Raw genomic sequence first — 16,626 nt, 5'->3', positions numbered from 1 at the left:
TGTTGTTTTACCAGTCCGTGTTCTTTGTCCATTAAATCCATATTTTGGTTGTCTCAAACCCCAAACAGAAAGACCTGTTTGGGGTTAAAAAAAACCTTCCTCAAAAAAAACTTTTCTAACTAAAAAACAAACAAAATAAATGTGAAAAAACACCCAGAAAAATGGTGAGCCTATCTCACCTACTGCACACTACAAACTGCCAACTCACTTCCTGTTTGCTCTCTAGCGCCTCAGGTGGGGGTATGGCCGTAAGCGAGGGCTGCTCCAAAAAGTGGCCTATTTAAAGATCAGCCTCCGTAAAAGCCAGCATATTATATAAATAGTGAAGAAAAGGCAAAAGCTTACAGCACCTGGTATTCCCAGGCGGTCTCCCATCTAAGTACTAACCAGGCCCGACGCTGCTTTGCTTCCGAGATCAGACGAGATCGGGCGCTCTCAGCGCAGTATGGCCGTAAGCGAGTACTGCTCCAAAAAGTGGGCTATTTATAGATCAGCCTCCGTAAAAGCCATCATATTATATAAATAGTGAAGAAAAGGCAAAAGCTTACAGCACCTGGTATTCCCAGGCGGTCTCCCATCCAGAGTTACAAGATTAAAATGGGGTCAGATTTAACTGTGAGAGATGACTAGTGGTTAAAAGAATGAGACATAAAAGAAGATTGGTTTAAATAGATTTGGTTTATATACAAGGTTCACATAAAAGACTTTAAAACAACACGATAAAACTAGGTAAATGCTGTTAAAAGAATACAGTTCATTTGTCCATACCCTAAAAACAGTCCAAGAATCCCAGTGTGTTGATAAGTCCAATGTGAGTGTCCACCATTGTATATACAATCCACAGAAAGTGTAATCCAAAGTTTGCAGGTGGTGAATGGAAAGGTGAGCTCTAAAATTAGCAAACTCCTTAATCCAACAGTTTGGTGACTGTCCTTTGTTTGTCATGCTGCTCTCTTATACAGTTGTACTTCCTGCTTCCTGTCATGTGTCTAGTCACATGGCAGGCCAACCATCCATTTATTTAAGACACACACACACTTAAAATGTTAAGAGCAATAAAATGGCCTAAAAAAACATGTAAAACACTTAACACTCTATAATACATTTAAATGATTGTAATAAATAGAGCGGTAAAACACGTCTTTCTAAAAGCCAGCATATTATATAAATAGTGAAGAAAAGGCAAAAGCTTACAGCACCTGGTATTCCCAGGCGGTCTCCCATCCAAGTACTAACCAGGCCCGACGCTGCTTTGCTTCCGAGATCAGACGAGATCGGGCGGTCTCAGCGCAGTATGGCCGTAAGCGAGGGCTGCTCCAAAAAGTGGGCTATTTAAAGATCAGCCTCCGTAAAAGCCAGCATATTATATAAATAGTGAAGAAAAGGCAAAAGCTTACAGCACCTGGTATTCCCAGGCGGTCTCCCATCCAGAGTTACAAGATTAAAATGGGGTCAGATTTAACTGTGAGAGATGAGTAGTGGTTAAAAGAATGAGACATAAAAGAAGATTGGTTTAAATAGATTTGGTTTATATACAAGGTTAACATAAAAGACTTTAAAACAACACGATAAAACTAGGTAAATGCTGTTAAAAGAATACAGTTCATTTGTCCATACCCTAAAAACAGTCCAAGAATCCTAGTGTGTTGATAAGTCAAATGTGAGTGTCCACCATTGTATATACAATCCACAAAAAGTGTAATCCAAAGTTTGCAGGTGGTGAATGGAAAGGTGAGCTCTAAAATTAGCAAACTCCTTAATCCAACAGTTTGGTGACTGTCCTTTGTTTGTCATGCTGCTCTCTTATACAGTTGTACTTCCTGCTTCCTGTCATGTGTCTAGTCACATGGCAGGCCAACCATCCATTTATTTAAGACACACACACACTTAAAATGTTAAGAGCAATAAAATGGCCTAAAAAAACATGTAAAACACTTAACACTCTATAATACATTTAAATGATTGTAATAAATAGAGCGGTAAAACACGTCTTTCTAAAAGCCAGCATATTATATAAATAGTGAAGAAAAGGCAAAAGCTTACAGCACCTGGTATTCCCAGGCGGTCTCCCATCCAAGTACTAACCAGGCCCGACGCTGCTTTGCTTCCGAGATCAGACGAGATCGGGCGGTCTCAGCGCGGTATGGCCGTAAGCGAGGGCTGCTCCAAAAAGTGGGCTATTTAAAGATCAGCCTCCGTAAAAGCCAGCATATTATATAAATAGTGAAGAAAAGGCAAAAGCTTACAGCACCTGGTATTCCCAGGCGGTCTCCCATCCAGAGTTACAAGATTAAAATGGGGTCAGATTTAACTGTGAGAGATGAGTAGTGGTTAAAAGAATGAGACATAAAAGAAGATTGGTTTAAATAGATTTGGTTTATATACAAGGTTAACATAAAAGACTTTAAAACAACACGATAAAACTAGGTAAATGCTGTTAAAAGAATACAGTTCATTTGTCCATACCCTAAAAACAGTCCAAGAATCCTAGTGTGTTGATAAGTCCAATGTGAGTGTCCACCATTGTATATACAATCCACAGAAAGTGTAATCCAAAGTTTGCAGGTGGTGAATGGAAAGGTGAGCTCTAAAATTAGCAAACTCCTTAATCCAACAGTTTGGTGACTGTCCTTTGTTTGTCATGCTGCTCTCTTATACAGTTGTACTTCCTGCTTCCTGTCATGTGTCTAGTCACATGGCAGGCCAACCATCCATTTATTTAAGACACACACACACTTAAAATGTTAAGAGCAATAAAATGGCCTAAAAAAACATGTAAAACACTTAACACTCTATAATACATTTAAATGATTGTAATAAATAGAGCGGTAAAACACGTCTTTCTAAAAGCCAGCATATTATATAAATAGTGAAGAAAAGGCAAAAGCTTACAGCACCTGGTATTCCCAGGCGGTCTCCCATCCAAGTACTAACCAGGCCCGACGCTGCTTTGCTTCCGAGATCAGACGAGATAGGGCGGTCTCAGCGCGGTATGGCCGTAAGTGAGGGCTGCTCCAAAAAGTGGGCTATTTAAAGATCAGCCTCCGTAAAAGCCAGCATATTATATAAATAGTGAAGAAAAGGCAAAAGCTTACAGCACCTGGTATTCCCAGGCGGTCTCCCATCTAAGTACTAACCAGGCCCGACGCTGCTTTGCTTCCGAGATCAGACGAGATCGGGCGCACTCAGCGCAGTATGGCCGTAAGCGAAGACTGCTCCAAAAAGTGGGTTATTTATAGATCAGCCTCCGTAAAAGCCATCATATTATATAAATAGTGAAGAAAAGGCAAAAGCTTACAGCACCAGGTATTCCCAGGCGGTCTCCCATCCAGAGTTACAACATTAAAATGGGGTCAGAATTAACTGTGAGAGATGACTAGTGGTTAAAAGAATGAGACATAAAAGAAGATTGGTTTAAATAGATTTGGTTTTTATACAAGGTTCACATAAAAGACTTTAAAACAACACGATAAAACTAGGTAAATGCTGTTAAAAGAATACAGTTCATTTGTCCATACCCTAAAAACAGTCCAAGAATCCCAGTGTGTTGATAAGTCCAATGTGAGTGTCCACCATTGTATATACAATCCACAGAAAGTGTAATCCAAAGTTTGCAGGTGGTGAATGGAAAGGTGAGCTCTAAAATTAGCAACTCCTTAATCCAACAGTTTGGTGACTTTTTTTGTCATGCTGCTCTCTTATACAGTTGTACTTCCTGCTTCCTGTCATGTGTCTAGTCACATGGCAGGCCAACCATCCATTTATTAAAGACACACACACACTTAAAATGTTAAGAGCAATAAAATGGCCTAAAAAAACATGTAAAACACTTAACACTCTATAATACATTTAAATGATTGTAATAAATAGAGCGGTAAAACACGTCTTTCTAAAAGCCAGCATATTATATAAATAGTGAAGAAAAGGCAAAAGCTTACAGCACCTGGTATTCCCAGGCGGTCTCCCATCCAAGTACTAACCAGGCCCGACGCTGCTTTGCTTCCGAGATCAGACGAGATCGGGCGGTCTCAGCGCAGTATGGCCGTAAGCGAGGGCTGCTCCAAAAAGTGGGCTATTTAAAGATCAGCCTCCGTAAAAGCCAGCATATTATATAAATAGTGAAGAAAAGGCAAAAGCTTACAGCACCTGGTATTCCCAGGCGGTCTCCCATCTAAGTACTAACCAGGCCCGACGCTGCTTTGCTTCCGAGATCAGACGAGATCGGGCGCTCTCAGCGCAGTATGGCCGTAAGCGAGTACTGCTCCAAAAAGTGGGCTATTTATAGATCAGCCTCCGTAAAAGCCATCATATTATATAAATAGTGAAGAAAAGGCAAAAGCTTACAGCACCTGGTATTCCCAGGCGGTCTCCCATCCAGAGTTACAAGATTAAAATGGGGTCAGATTTAACTGTGAGAGATGACTAGTGGTTAAAAGAATGAGACATAAAAGAAGATTGGTTTAAATAGATTTGGTTTATATACAAGGTTCACATAAAAAGACTTTAAAACAACACGATAAAACTAGGTAAATGCTGTTAAAAGAATACAGTTCATTTGTCCATACCCTAAAAACAGTCCAAGAATCCCAGTGTGTTGATAAGTCCAATGTGAGTGTCCACCATTGTATATACAATCCACAGAAAGTGTAATCCAAAGTTTGCAGGTGGTGAATGGAAAGGTGAGCTCTAAAATTAGCAAACTCCTTAATCCAACAGTTTGGTGACTGTCCTTTGTATGTCATGCTGCTCCCTTATACAGTTGTACTTCCTGCTTCCTGTCATGTGTCTAGTCACATGGCAGGCCAACCATCCATTTATTTAAGACACACACACACTTAAAATGTTAAGAGCAATAAAATGGCCTAAAAAAACATGTAAAACACTTAACACTCTATAATACATTTAAATGATTGTAATAAATAGAGCGGTAAAACACGTCTTTCTAAAAGCCAGCATATTATATAAATAGTGAAGAAAAGGCAAAAGCTTACAGCACCTGGTATTCCCAGGCGGTCTCCCATCCAGAGTTACAAGATTAAAATGGGGTCAGATTTAACTGTGAGAGATGACTAGTGGTTAAAAGAATGAGACATAAAAGAAGATTGGTTTAAATAGATTTGGTTTATATACAAGGTTCACATAAAAGACTTTAAAACAACACGATAAAACTAGGTAAATGCTGTTAAAAGAATACAGTTCATTTGTCCATACCCTAAAAACAGTCCAAGAATCCCAGTGTGTTGATAAGTCCAATGTGAGTGTCCACCATTGTATATACAATCCACAGAAAGTGTAATCCAAAGTTTGCAGGTGGTGAATGGAAAGGTGAGCTCTAAAATTAGCAACTCCTTAATCCAACAGTTTGGTGACTTTTTTTGTCATGCTGCTCTCTTATACAGTTGTACTTCCTGCTTCCTGTCATGTGTCTAGTCACATGGCAGGCCAACCATCCATTTATTAAAGACACACACACACACACTTAAAATGTTAAGAGTAATAAAATGGCCTAAAAAACATGTAAAACACTTAACACTCTATAATACATTTAAATGATTGTAATAAATAGAGCGGTAAAACACGTCTTTCTAAAAGCCAGCATATTATATAAATAGTGAAGAAAAGGCAAAAGCTTACAGCACCTGGTATTCCCAGGCGGTCTCCCATCCAAGTACTAACCAGGCCCGACGCTGCTTTGCTTCCGAGATCAGACGAGATCGGGCGGTCTCAGCGCAGTATGGCCGTAAGCGAGGACTGCTCCAAAAAGTGGGCTATTTAAAGATCAGCCTCCGTAAAAGCCAGCATATTATATAAATAGTGAAGAAAAGGCAAAAGCTTACAGCACCTGGTATTCCCAGGCGGTCTCCCATCCAGAGTTACTAGATTAAAATGGGGTCAGATTTAACTGTGAGAGATGACTAGTGGTTAAAAGAATGAGACATAAAAGAAGATTGGTTTAAATAGATTTGGTTTATATACAAGGTTCACATAAAAGACTTTAAAACAACACGATAAAACTAGGTAAATGCTGTTAAAAGAATACAGTTCATTTGTCCATACCCTAAAAACAGTCCAAGAATCCTAGTGTGTTGATAAGTCCAATGTGAGTGTCCACCATTGTATATACAATCCACAGAAAGTGTAATCCAAAGTTTGCAGGTGGTGAATGGAAAGGTGAGCTCTAAAATTAGCAAACTCCTTAATCCAACAGTTTGGTGACTGTCCTTTGTTTGTCATACTGCTCTCTTATACAGTTGTACTTCCTGCTTCCTGTCATGTGTCTAGTCACATGGCAGGCCAACCATCCATTTATTTAAGACACACACACACTTAAAATGTTAAGAGCAATAAAATGGCCTAAAAAAACATGTAAAACACTTAACACTCTATAATACATTTAAATGATTGTAATAAATAGAGCGGTAAAACACGTCTTTCTAAAAGCCAGCATATTATATAAATAGTGAAGAAAAGGCAAAAGCTTACAGCACCTGGTATTCCCAGGCGGTCTCCCATCCAAGTACTAACCAGGCCCGACGCTGCTTTGCTTCCGAGATCAGACGAGATCGGGCGGTCTCAGCGCGGTATGGCCGTAAGCGAGGGCTGCTCCAAAAAGTGGCCTATTTAAAGATCAGCCTCCGTAAAAGCCAGCATATTATATAAATAGTGAAGAAAAGGCAAAAGCTTACAGCACCTGGTATTCCCAGGCGGTCTCCCATCTAAGTACTAACCAGGCCCGACGCTGCTTTGCTTCCGAGATCAGACGAGATCGGGCGCTCTCAGCGCAGTATGGCCGTAAGCGAGTACTGCTCCAAAAAGTGGGCTATTTATAGATCAGCCTCCGTAAAAGCCATCATATTATATAAATAGTGAAGAAAAGGCAAAAGCTTACAGCACCTGGTATTCCCAGGCGGTCTCCCATCCAGAGTTACAAGATTAAAATGGGGTCAGATTTAACTGTGAGAGATGACTAGTGGTTAAAAGAATGAGACATAAAAGAAGATTGGTTTAAATAGATTTGGTTTATATACAAGGTTCACATAAAAGACTTTAAAACAACACGATAAAACTAGGTAAATGCTGTTAAAAGAATACAGTTCATTTGTCCATACCCTAAAAACAGTCCAAGAATCCCAGTGTGTTGATAAGTCCAATGTGAGTGTCCACCATTGTATATACAATCCACAGAAAGTGTAATCCAAAGTTTGCAGGTGGTGAATGGAAAGGTGAGCTCTAAAATTAGCAAACTCCTTAATCCAACAGTTTGGTGACTGTCCTTTGTTTGTCATGCTGCTCTCTTATACAGTTGTACTTCCTGCTTCCTGTCATGTGTCTAGTCACATGGCAGGCCAACCATCCATTTATTTAAGACACACACACACTTAAAATGTTAAGAGCAATAAAATGGCCTAAAAAAACATGTAAAACACTTAACACTCTATAATACATTTAAATGATTGTAATAAATAGAGCGGTAAAACACGTCTTTCTAAAAGCCAGCATATTATATAAATAGTGAAGAAAAGGCAAAAGCTTACAGCACCTGGTATTCCCAGGCGGTCTCCCATCCAGAGTTACAAGATTAAAATGGGGTCAGATTTAACTGTGAGAGATGACTAGTGGTTAAAAGAATGAGACATAAAAGAAGATTGGTTTAAATAGATTTGGTTTATATACAAGGTTCACATAAAAGACTTTAAAACAACACGATAAAACTAGGTAAATGCTGTTAAAAGAATACAGTTCATTTGTCCATACCCTAAAAACAGTCCAAGAATCCCAGTGTGTTGATAAGTCCAATGTGAGTGTCCACCATTGTATATACAATCCACAGAAAGTGTAATCCAAAGTTTGCAGGTGGTGAATGGAAAGGTGAGCTCTAAAATTAGCAAACTCCTTAATCCAACAGTTTGGTGACTGTCCTTTGTTTGTCATGCTGCTCTCTTATACAGTTGTACTTCCTGCTTCCTGTCATGTGTCTAGTCACATGGCAGGCCAACCATCCATTTATTTAAGACACACACACACTTAAAATGTTAAGAGCAATAAAATGGCCTAAAAAAACAAGTAAAACACTTAACACTCTATAATACATTTAAATGATTGTAATAAATAGAGCGGTAAAACACGTCTTTCTAAAAGCCAGCATATTATATAAATAGTGAAGAAAAGGCAAAAGCTTACAGCACCTGGTATTCCCAGGCGGTCTCCCATCCAGAGTTACAAGATTAAAATGGGGTCAGATTTAACTGTGAGAGATGACTAGTGGTTAAAAGAATGAGACATAAAAGAAGATTGGTTTAAATAGATTTGGTTTATATACAAGGTTCACATAAAAGACTTTAAAACAACACGATAAAACTAGGTAAATGCTGTTAAAAGAATACAGTTCATTTGTCCATACCCTAAAAACAGTCCAAGAATCCCAGTGTGTTGATAAGTCCAATGTGAGTGTCCACCAGTGTATATACAATCCACAGAAAGTGTAATCCAAAGTTTGCAGGTGGTGAATGGAAAGGTGAGCTCTAAAATTAGCAAACTCCTTAATCCAACAGTTTGGTGACTGTCCTTTGTTTGTCATGCTGCTCTCTTATACAGTTGTACTTCCTGCTTCCTGTCATGTGTCTAGTCACATGGCAGGCCAACCATCCATTTATTTAAGACACACACACACTTAAAATGTTAAGAGCAATAAAATGGCCTAAAAAAACATGTAAAACACTTAACACTCTATAATACATTTAAATGATTGTAATAAATAGAGCGGTAAAACACGTCTTTCTAAAAGCCAGCATATTATATAAATAGTGAAGAAAAGGCAAAAGCTTACAGCACCTGGTATTCCCAGGCGGTCTCCCATCCAGAGTTACAAGATTAAAATGGGGTCAGATTTAACTGTGAGAGATGACTAGTGGTTAAAAGAATGAGACATAAAAGAAGATTGGTTTAAATAGATTTGGTTTATATACAAGGTTCACATAAAAGACTTTAAAACAACACGATAAAACTAGGTAAATGCTGTTAAAAGAATACAGTTCATTTGTCCATACCCTAAAAACAGTCCAAGAATCCCAGTGTGTTGATAAGTCCAATGTGAGTGTCCACCATTGTATATACAATCCACAGAAAGTGTAATCCAAAGTTTGCAGGTGGTGAATGGAAAGGTGAGCTCTAAAATTAGCAAACTCCTTAATCCAACAGTTTGGTGACTGTCCTTTGTTTGTCATGCTGCTCTCTTATACAGTTGTACTTCCTGCTTCCTGTCATGTGTCTAGTCACATGGCAGGCCAACCATCCATTTATTTAAGACACACACACACTTAAAATGTTAAGAGCAATAAAATGGCCTAAAAAAACAAGTAAAACACTTAACACTCTATAATACATTTAAATGATTGTAATAAATAGAGCGGTAAAACACGTCTTTCTAAAAGCCAGCATATTATATAAATAGTGAAGAAAAGGCAAAAGCTTACAGCACCTGGTATTCCCAGGCGGTCTCCCATCCAGAGTTACAAGATTAAAATGGGGTCAGATTTAACTGTGAGAGATGACTAGTGGTTAAAAGAATGAGACATAAAAGAAGATTGGTTTAAATAGATTTGGTTTATATACAAGGTTCACATAAAAGACTTTAAAACAACACGATAAAACTAGGTAAATGCTGTTAAAAGAATACAGTTCATTTGTCCATACCCTAAAAACAGTCCAAGAATCCCAGTGTGTTGATAAGTCCAATGTGAGTGTCCACCATTGTATATACAATCCACAGAAAGTGTAATCCAAAGTTTGCAGGTGGTGAATGGAAAGGTGAGCTCTAAAATTAGCAACTCCTTAATCCAACAGTTTGGTGACTTTTTTTGTCATGCTGCTCTCTTATACAGTTGTACTTCCTGCTTCCTGTCATGTGTCTAGTCACATGGCAGGCCAACCATCCATTTATTAAAGACACACACACACACTTAAAATGTTAAGAGTAATAAAATGGCCTAAAAAACATGTAAAACACTTAACACTCTATAATACATTTAAATGATTGTAATAAATAGAGCGGTAAAACACGTCTTTCTAAAAGCCAGCATATTATATAAATAGTGAAGAAAAGGCAAAAGCTTACAGCACCTGGTATTCCCAGGCGGTCTCCCATCCAAGTACTAACCAGGCCCGACGCTGCTTTGCTTCCGAGATCAGACGAGATCGGGCGGTCTCAGCGCAGTATGGCCGTAAGCGAGTACTGCTCCAAAAAGTGGGCTATTTATAGATCAGCCTCCGTAAAAGCCATCTTATTATATAAATAGTGAAGAAAAGGCAAAAGCTTACAGCACCTGGTATTCCCAGGGGGTCTCCCATCCAAGTACTAACCAGGCCCGACGCTGCTTTGCTTCCGAGATCGGGCGCACTCAGCGCAGTATGGCCGTAAGCGAGGACTGCTCCAAAAAGTGGGTTATTTATAGATCAGCCTCCGTAAAAGCCATCATATTATATAAATAGTGAAGAAAAGGCAAAAGTTTACAGCACCTGGTATTCCCAGGCGGTCTCCCATCCAGAGTTACAACATTAAAATGGGGTCAGAATTAACTGTGAGAGATGACTAGTGGTTAAAAGAATGAGACATAAAAGAAGATTGGTTTAAATAGATTTGGTTTTTATACAAGGTTCACATAAAAGACTTTAAAACAACACGATAAAACTAGGTAAATGCTGTTAAAAGAATACAGTTCATTTGTCCATACCCTAAAAACAGTCCAAGAATCCCAGTGTGTTGATAAGTCCAATGTGAGTGTCCACCATTGTATATACAATCCACAGAAAGTGTAATCCAAAGTTTGCAGGTGGTGAATGGAAAGGTGAGCTCTAAAATTAGCAACTCCTTAATCCAACAGTTTGGTGACTTTTTTTGTCATGCTGCTCTCTTATACAGTTGTACTTCCTGCTTCCTGTCATGTGTCTAGTCACATGGCAGGCCAACCATCCATTTATTAAAGACACACACACACTTAAAATGTTAAGAGTAATAAAATGGCCTAAAAAACATGTAAAACACTTAACACTCTATAATACATTTAAATGATTGTAATAAATAGAGCGGTAAAACAAGTCTTTCTAAAAGCCAGCATATTATATAAATAGTGAAGAAAAGGCAAAAGCTTACAGCACCTGGTATTCCCAGGCGGTCTCCCATCCAAGTACTAACCAGGCCCGACGCTGCTTTGCTTCCGAGATCAGACGAGATCGGGCGGTCTCAGCGCAGTATGGCCGTAAGCGAGGGCGCTCCAAAAAGTGGGCTATTTAAAGATCAGCCTCCGTAAAAGCCAGCATATTATATAAATAGTGAAGAAAAGGCAAAAGCTTACAGCACCTGGTATTCCCAGGCGGTCTCCCATCCAGAGTTACAAGATTAAAATGGGGTCAGATTTAACTGTGAGAGATGAGTAGTGGTTAAAAGAATGAGACATAAAAGAAGATTGGTTTAAATAGATTTGGTTTATATACAAGGTTAACATAAAAGACTTTAAAACAACACGATAAAACTAGGTAAATGCTGTTAAAAGAATACAGTTAATTTGTCCATACCCTAAAAACAGTCCAAGAATCCTAGTGTGTTGATAAGTCCAATGTGAGTGTCCACCATTGTATATACAATCCACAGAAAGTGTAATCCAAAGTTTGCAGGTGGTGAATGGAAAGGTGAGCTCTAAAATTAGCAAACTCCTTAATCCAACAGTTTGGTGACTGTCCTTTGTTTGTCATGCTGCTCTCTTATACAGTTGTACTTCCTGCTTCCTGTCATGTGTCTAGTCACATGGCAGGCCAACCATCCATTTATTTAAGACACACACACACTTAAAATGTTAAGAGCAATAAAATGGCCTAAAAAAACATGTAAAACACTTAACACTCTATAATACATTTAAATGATTGTAATAAATAGAGCGGTAAAACACGTCTTTCTAAAAGCCAGCATATTATATAAATAGTGAAGAAAAGGCAAAAGCTTACAGCACCTGGTATTCCCAGGCGGTCTCCCTTCCAGAGTTACAAGATTAAAATGGGGTCAGATTTAACTGTGAGAGATGACTAGTGGTTAAAAGAATGAGACATAAAAGAAGATTGGTTTAAATAGATTTGGTTTATATACAAGGTTCACATAAAAGACTTTAAAACAACACGATAAAACTAGGTAAATGCTGTTAAAAGAATACAGTTCATTTGTCCATACCCTAAAAACAGTCCAAGAATCCCAGTGTGTTGATAAGTCCAATGTGAGTGTCCACCATTGTATATACAATCCACAGAAAGTGTAATCCAAAGTTTGCAGGTGGTGAATGGAAAGGTGAGCTCTAAAATTAGCAACTCCTTAATCCAACAGTTTGGTGACTTTTTTTGTCATGCTGCTCTCTTATACAGTTGTACTTCCTGCTTCCTGTCATGTGTCTAGTCACATGGCAGGCCAACCATCCATTTATTAAAGACACACACACACTTAAAATGTTAAGAGTAATAAAATGGCCTAAAAAACATGTAAAACACTTAACACTCTATAATACATTTAAATGATTGTAATAAATAGAGCGGTAAAACACGTCTTTCTAAAAGCCAGCATATTATATAAATAGTGAAGAAAAGGCAAAAGCTTACAGCACCTGGTATTCCCAGGCGGTCTCCCATCCAAGTACTAACCAGGCCCGACGCTGCTTTGCTTCCGAGATCAGACGAGATCGGGCGGTCTCAGCGCAGTATGGCCGTAAGCGAGGGCTGCTCCAAAAAGTGGGCTATTTAAAGATCAGCCTCCGTAAAAGCCAGCATATTATATAAATAGTGAAGAAAAGGCAAAAGCTTACAGCACCTGGTATTCCCAGGCGGTCTCCCATCCAGAGTTACAAGATTAAAATGGGGTCAGATTTAACTGTGAGAGATGAGTAGTGGTTAAAAGAATGAGACATAAAAGAAGATTGGTTTAAATAGATTTGGTTTATATACAAGGTTAACATAAAAGACTTTAAAACAACACGATAAAACTAGGTAAATGCTGTTAAAAGAATACAGTTCATTTGTCCATACCCTAAAAACAGTCCAAGAATCCTAGTGTGTTGATAAGTCCAATGTGAGTGTCCACCATTGTATATACAATCCACAGAAAGTGTAATCCAAAGTTTGCAGGTGGTGAATGGAAAGGTGAGCTCTAAAATTAGCAAACTCCTTAATCCAACAGTTTGGTGACTGTCCTTTGTTTGTCATGCTGCTCTCTTATACAGTTGTACTTCCTGCTTCCTGTCATGTGTCTAGTCACATGGCAGGCCAACCATCCATTTATTTAAGACACACACACACTTAAAATGTTAAGAGCAATAAAATGGCCTAAAAAAACATGTAAAACACTTAACACTCTATAATACATTTAAATGATTGTAATAAATAGAGCGGTAAAACACGTCTTTCTAAAAGCCAGCATATTATATAAATAGTGAAGAAAAGGCAAAAGCTTACAGCACCTGGTATTCCCAGGCGGTCTCCCATCCAAGTACTAACCAGGCCCGACGCTGCTTTGCTTCCGAGATCAGACGAGATCGGGCGGTCTCAGCGCAGTATGGCCGTAAGCGAGGGCTGCTCCAAAAAGTGGGCTATTTAAAGATCAGCCTCCGTAAAAGCCAGCATATTATATAAATAGTGAAGAAAAGGCAAAAGCTTACAGCACCTGGTATTCCCAGGCGGTCTCCCATCCAGAGTTACAAGATTAAAATGGGGTCAGATTTAACTGTGAGAGATGACTAGTGGTTAAAAGAATGAGACATAAAAGAAGATTGGTTTAAATAGATTTGGTTTATATACAAGGTTCACATAAAAGACTTTAAAACAACACGATAAAACTAGGTAAATGCTGTTAAAAGAATACAGTTCATTTGTCCATACCCTAAAAACAGTCCAAGAATCCCAGTGTGTTGATAAGTCCAATGTGAGTGTCCACCATTGTATATACAATCCACAGAAAGTGTAATCCAAAGTTTGCAGGTGGTGAATGGAAAGGTGAGCTCTAAAATTAGCAAACTCCTTAATCCAACAGTTTGGTGACTGTCCTTTGTTTGTCATGCTGCTCTCTTATACAGTTGTACTTCCTGCTTCCTGTCATGTGTCTAGTCACATGGCAGGCCAACCATCCATTTATTTAAGACACACACACACTTAAAATGTTAAGAGCAATAAAATGGCCTAAAAAAACATGTAAAACACTTAACACTCTATAATACATTTAAATGATTGTAATAAATAGAGCGGTAAAACACGTCTTTCTAAAAGCCAGCATATTATATAAATAGTGAAGAAAAGGCAAAAGCTTACAGCACCTGGTATTCCCAGGCGGTCTCCCATCCAGAGTTACAAGATTAAAATGGGGTCAGATTTAACTGTGAGAGATGACTAGTGGTTAAAAGAATGAGACATAAAAGAAGATTGGTTTAAATAGATTTGGTTTATATACAAGGTTCACATAAAAGACTTTAAAACAACACGATAAAACTAGGTAAATGCTGTTAAAAGAATACAGTTCATTTGTCCATACCCTAAAAACAGTCCAAGAATCCCAGTGTGTTGATAAGTCCAATGTGAGTGTCCACCATTGTATATACAATCCACAGAAAGTGTAATCCAAAGTTTGCAGGTGGTGAATGGAAAGGTGAGCTCTAAAATTAGCAAACTCCTTAATCCAACAGTTTGGTGACTGTCCTTTGTTTGTCATGCTGCTCTCTTATACAGTTGTACTTCCTGCTTCCTGTCATGTGTCTAGTCACATGGCAGGCCAACCATCCATTTATTTAAGACACACACACACTTAAAATGTTAAGAGCAATAAAATGGCCTAAAAAAACAAGTAAAACACTTAACACTCTATAATACATTTAAATGATTGTAATAAATAGAGCGGTAAAACACGTCTTTCTAAAAGCCAGCATATTATATAAATAGTGAAGAAAAGGCAAAAGCTTACAGCACCTGGTATTCCCAGGCGGTCTCCCATCCAGAGTTACAAGATTAAAATGGGGTCAGATTTAACTGTGAGAGATGACTAGTGGTTAAAAGAATGAGACATAAAAGAAGATTGGTTTAAATAGATTTGGTTTATATACAAGGTTCACATAAAAGACTTTAAAACAACACGATAAAACTAGGTAAATGCTGTTAAAAGAATACAGTTCATTTGTCCATACCCTAAAAACAGTCCAAGAATCCCAGTGTGTTGATAAGTCCAATGTGAGTGTCCACCATTGTATATACAATCCACAGAAAGTGTAATCCAAAGTTTGCAGGTGGTGAATGGAAAGGTGAGCTCTAAAATTAGCAACTCCTTAATCCAACAGTTTGGTGACTTTTTTTGTCATGCTGCTCTCTTATACAGTTGTACTTCCTGCTTCCTGTCATGTGTCTAGTCACATGGCAGGCCAACCATCCATTTATTAAAGACACACACACACACTTAAAATGTTAAGAGTAATAAAATGGCCTAAAAAACATGTAAAACACTTAACACTCTATAATACATTTAAATGATTGTAATAAATAGAGCGGTAAAACACGTCTTTCTAAAAGCCAGCATATTATATAAATAGTGAAGAAAAGGCAAAAGCTTACAGCACCTGGTATTCCCAGGCGGTCTCCCATCCAAGTACTAACCAGGCCCGACGCTGCTTTGCTTCCGAGATCAGACGAGATCGGGCGGTCTCAGCGCAGTATGGCCGTAAGCGAGTACTGCTCCAAAAAGTGGGCTATTTATAGATCAGCCTCCGTAAAAGCCATCTTATTATATAAATAGTGAAGAAAAGGCAAAAGCTTACAGCACCTGGTATTCCCAGGGGGTCTCCCATCCAAGTACTAACCAGGCCCGACGCTGCTTTGCTTCCGAGATCGGGCGCACTCAGCGCAGTATGGCCGTAAGCGAGGACTGCTCCAAAAAGTGGGTTATTTATAGATCAGCCTCCGTAAAAGCCATCATATTATATAAATAGTGAAGAAAAGGCAAAAGTTTACAGCACCTGGTATTCCCAGGCGGTCTCCCATCCAGAGTTACAACATTAAAATGGGGTCAGAATTAACTGTGAGAGATGACTAGTGGTTAAAAGAATGAGACATAAAAGACGATTGGTTTAAATAGATTTGGTTTTTATACAAGGTTCACATAAAAGACTTTAAAACAACACGATAAAACTAGGTAAATGCTGTTAAAAGAATACAGTTCATTTGTCCATACCCTAAAAACAGTCCAAGAATCCCAGTGTGTTGATAAGTCCAATGTGAGTGTCCACCATTGTATATACAATCCACAGAAAGTGTAATCCAAAGTTTGCAGGTGGTGAATGGAAAGGTGAGCTCTAAAATTAGCAACTCCTTAATCCAACAGTTTGGTGACTTTTTTTGTCATGCTGCTCTCTTATACAGTTGTACTTCCTGCTTCCTGTCATGTGTCTAGTCACATGGCAGGCCAACCATCCATTTATTAAAGACACACACACACTTAAAATGTTAAGAGTAATAAAATGGCCTAAAAAACATGTAAAACACTTAACACTCTATAATACATTTAAATGATTGTAATAAATAGAGCGGTAAAACAAGTCTTTCTAAAAGCCAGCATATTAT

General features: G+C 38.5%; 15 non-coding genes and 2 pseudogenes across 15 annotated transcripts; all 17 read right to left on the bottom strand.

The window, feature by feature from the left end:
• Positions 1-338: 338 nt before the first annotated feature.
• On the bottom strand, positions 339-457 carry LOC141309898 (5S ribosomal RNA). The gene has a single exon (XR_012347445.1). It is a non-coding gene; the product is annotated as a 5S ribosomal RNA (ribosomal RNA).
• A 730-nt stretch (positions 458-1,187) lies between these two features.
• On the bottom strand, positions 1,188-1,306 carry LOC141310189 (5S ribosomal RNA). Its single transcript, XR_012347735.1, has one exon. It is a non-coding gene; the product is annotated as a 5S ribosomal RNA (ribosomal RNA).
• A 730-nt stretch (positions 1,307-2,036) lies between these two features.
• Positions 2,037-2,155, bottom strand: LOC141311693 (5S ribosomal RNA). Its single transcript, XR_012349153.1, has one exon. It is a non-coding gene; the product is annotated as a 5S ribosomal RNA (ribosomal RNA).
• Positions 2,156-2,885: 730 nt separating this feature from the next.
• Positions 2,886-3,004, bottom strand: LOC141310418 (5S ribosomal RNA). The gene has a single exon (XR_012347962.1). It is a non-coding gene; the product is annotated as a 5S ribosomal RNA (ribosomal RNA).
• Positions 3,005-3,088: 84 nt separating this feature from the next.
• LOC141309970 (5S ribosomal RNA) lies at positions 3,089-3,207 on the bottom strand. The gene has a single exon (XR_012347517.1). It is a non-coding gene; the product is annotated as a 5S ribosomal RNA (ribosomal RNA).
• A 724-nt stretch (positions 3,208-3,931) lies between these two features.
• LOC141310188 (5S ribosomal RNA) lies at positions 3,932-4,050 on the bottom strand. The gene has a single exon (XR_012347734.1). It is a non-coding gene; the product is annotated as a 5S ribosomal RNA (ribosomal RNA).
• Positions 4,051-4,134: 84 nt separating this feature from the next.
• Positions 4,135-4,253, bottom strand: LOC141309897 (5S ribosomal RNA). Its single transcript, XR_012347444.1, has one exon. It is a non-coding gene; the product is annotated as a 5S ribosomal RNA (ribosomal RNA).
• Positions 4,254-5,627: 1,374 nt separating this feature from the next.
• On the bottom strand, positions 5,628-5,746 carry LOC141310187 (5S ribosomal RNA). The gene has a single exon (XR_012347733.1). It is a non-coding gene; the product is annotated as a 5S ribosomal RNA (ribosomal RNA).
• A 730-nt stretch (positions 5,747-6,476) lies between these two features.
• On the bottom strand, positions 6,477-6,595 carry LOC141311692 (5S ribosomal RNA). Its single transcript, XR_012349152.1, has one exon. It is a non-coding gene; the product is annotated as a 5S ribosomal RNA (ribosomal RNA).
• Positions 6,596-6,679: 84 nt separating this feature from the next.
• On the bottom strand, positions 6,680-6,798 carry LOC141309896 (5S ribosomal RNA). The gene has a single exon (XR_012347443.1). It is a non-coding gene; the product is annotated as a 5S ribosomal RNA (ribosomal RNA).
• A 3,309-nt stretch (positions 6,799-10,107) lies between these two features.
• On the bottom strand, positions 10,108-10,226 carry LOC141310186 (5S ribosomal RNA). The gene has a single exon (XR_012347731.1). It is a non-coding gene; the product is annotated as a 5S ribosomal RNA (ribosomal RNA).
• An 84-nt stretch (positions 10,227-10,310) lies between these two features.
• LOC141310517 (5S ribosomal RNA) lies at positions 10,311-10,419 on the bottom strand (annotated as a pseudogene).
• A 723-nt stretch (positions 10,420-11,142) lies between these two features.
• Positions 11,143-11,261, bottom strand: LOC141310185 (5S ribosomal RNA). Its single transcript, XR_012347730.1, has one exon. It is a non-coding gene; the product is annotated as a 5S ribosomal RNA (ribosomal RNA).
• Positions 11,262-12,629: 1,368 nt separating this feature from the next.
• Positions 12,630-12,748, bottom strand: LOC141310183 (5S ribosomal RNA). Its single transcript, XR_012347728.1, has one exon. It is a non-coding gene; the product is annotated as a 5S ribosomal RNA (ribosomal RNA).
• Positions 12,749-13,478: 730 nt separating this feature from the next.
• Positions 13,479-13,597, bottom strand: LOC141310182 (5S ribosomal RNA). The gene has a single exon (XR_012347727.1). It is a non-coding gene; the product is annotated as a 5S ribosomal RNA (ribosomal RNA).
• Positions 13,598-15,614: 2,017 nt separating this feature from the next.
• LOC141310180 (5S ribosomal RNA) lies at positions 15,615-15,733 on the bottom strand. The gene has a single exon (XR_012347726.1). It is a non-coding gene; the product is annotated as a 5S ribosomal RNA (ribosomal RNA).
• Positions 15,734-15,817: 84 nt separating this feature from the next.
• Positions 15,818-15,926, bottom strand: LOC141310515 (5S ribosomal RNA; annotated as a pseudogene).
• Positions 15,927-16,626: the final 700 nt, after the last annotated feature.

This window comes from Garra rufa, unplaced genomic scaffold, assembly GCF_049309525.1.
Source record: "Garra rufa unplaced genomic scaffold, GarRuf1.0 hap1_unplaced_003, whole genome shotgun sequence".
NCBI classification, from domain to species: Eukaryota; Metazoa; Chordata; class Actinopteri; order Cypriniformes; family Cyprinidae; genus Garra; species Garra rufa.
Note: the sequence above shows the minus strand (reverse complement) of the source record. Positions and strands in the feature narration are given on the sequence as shown.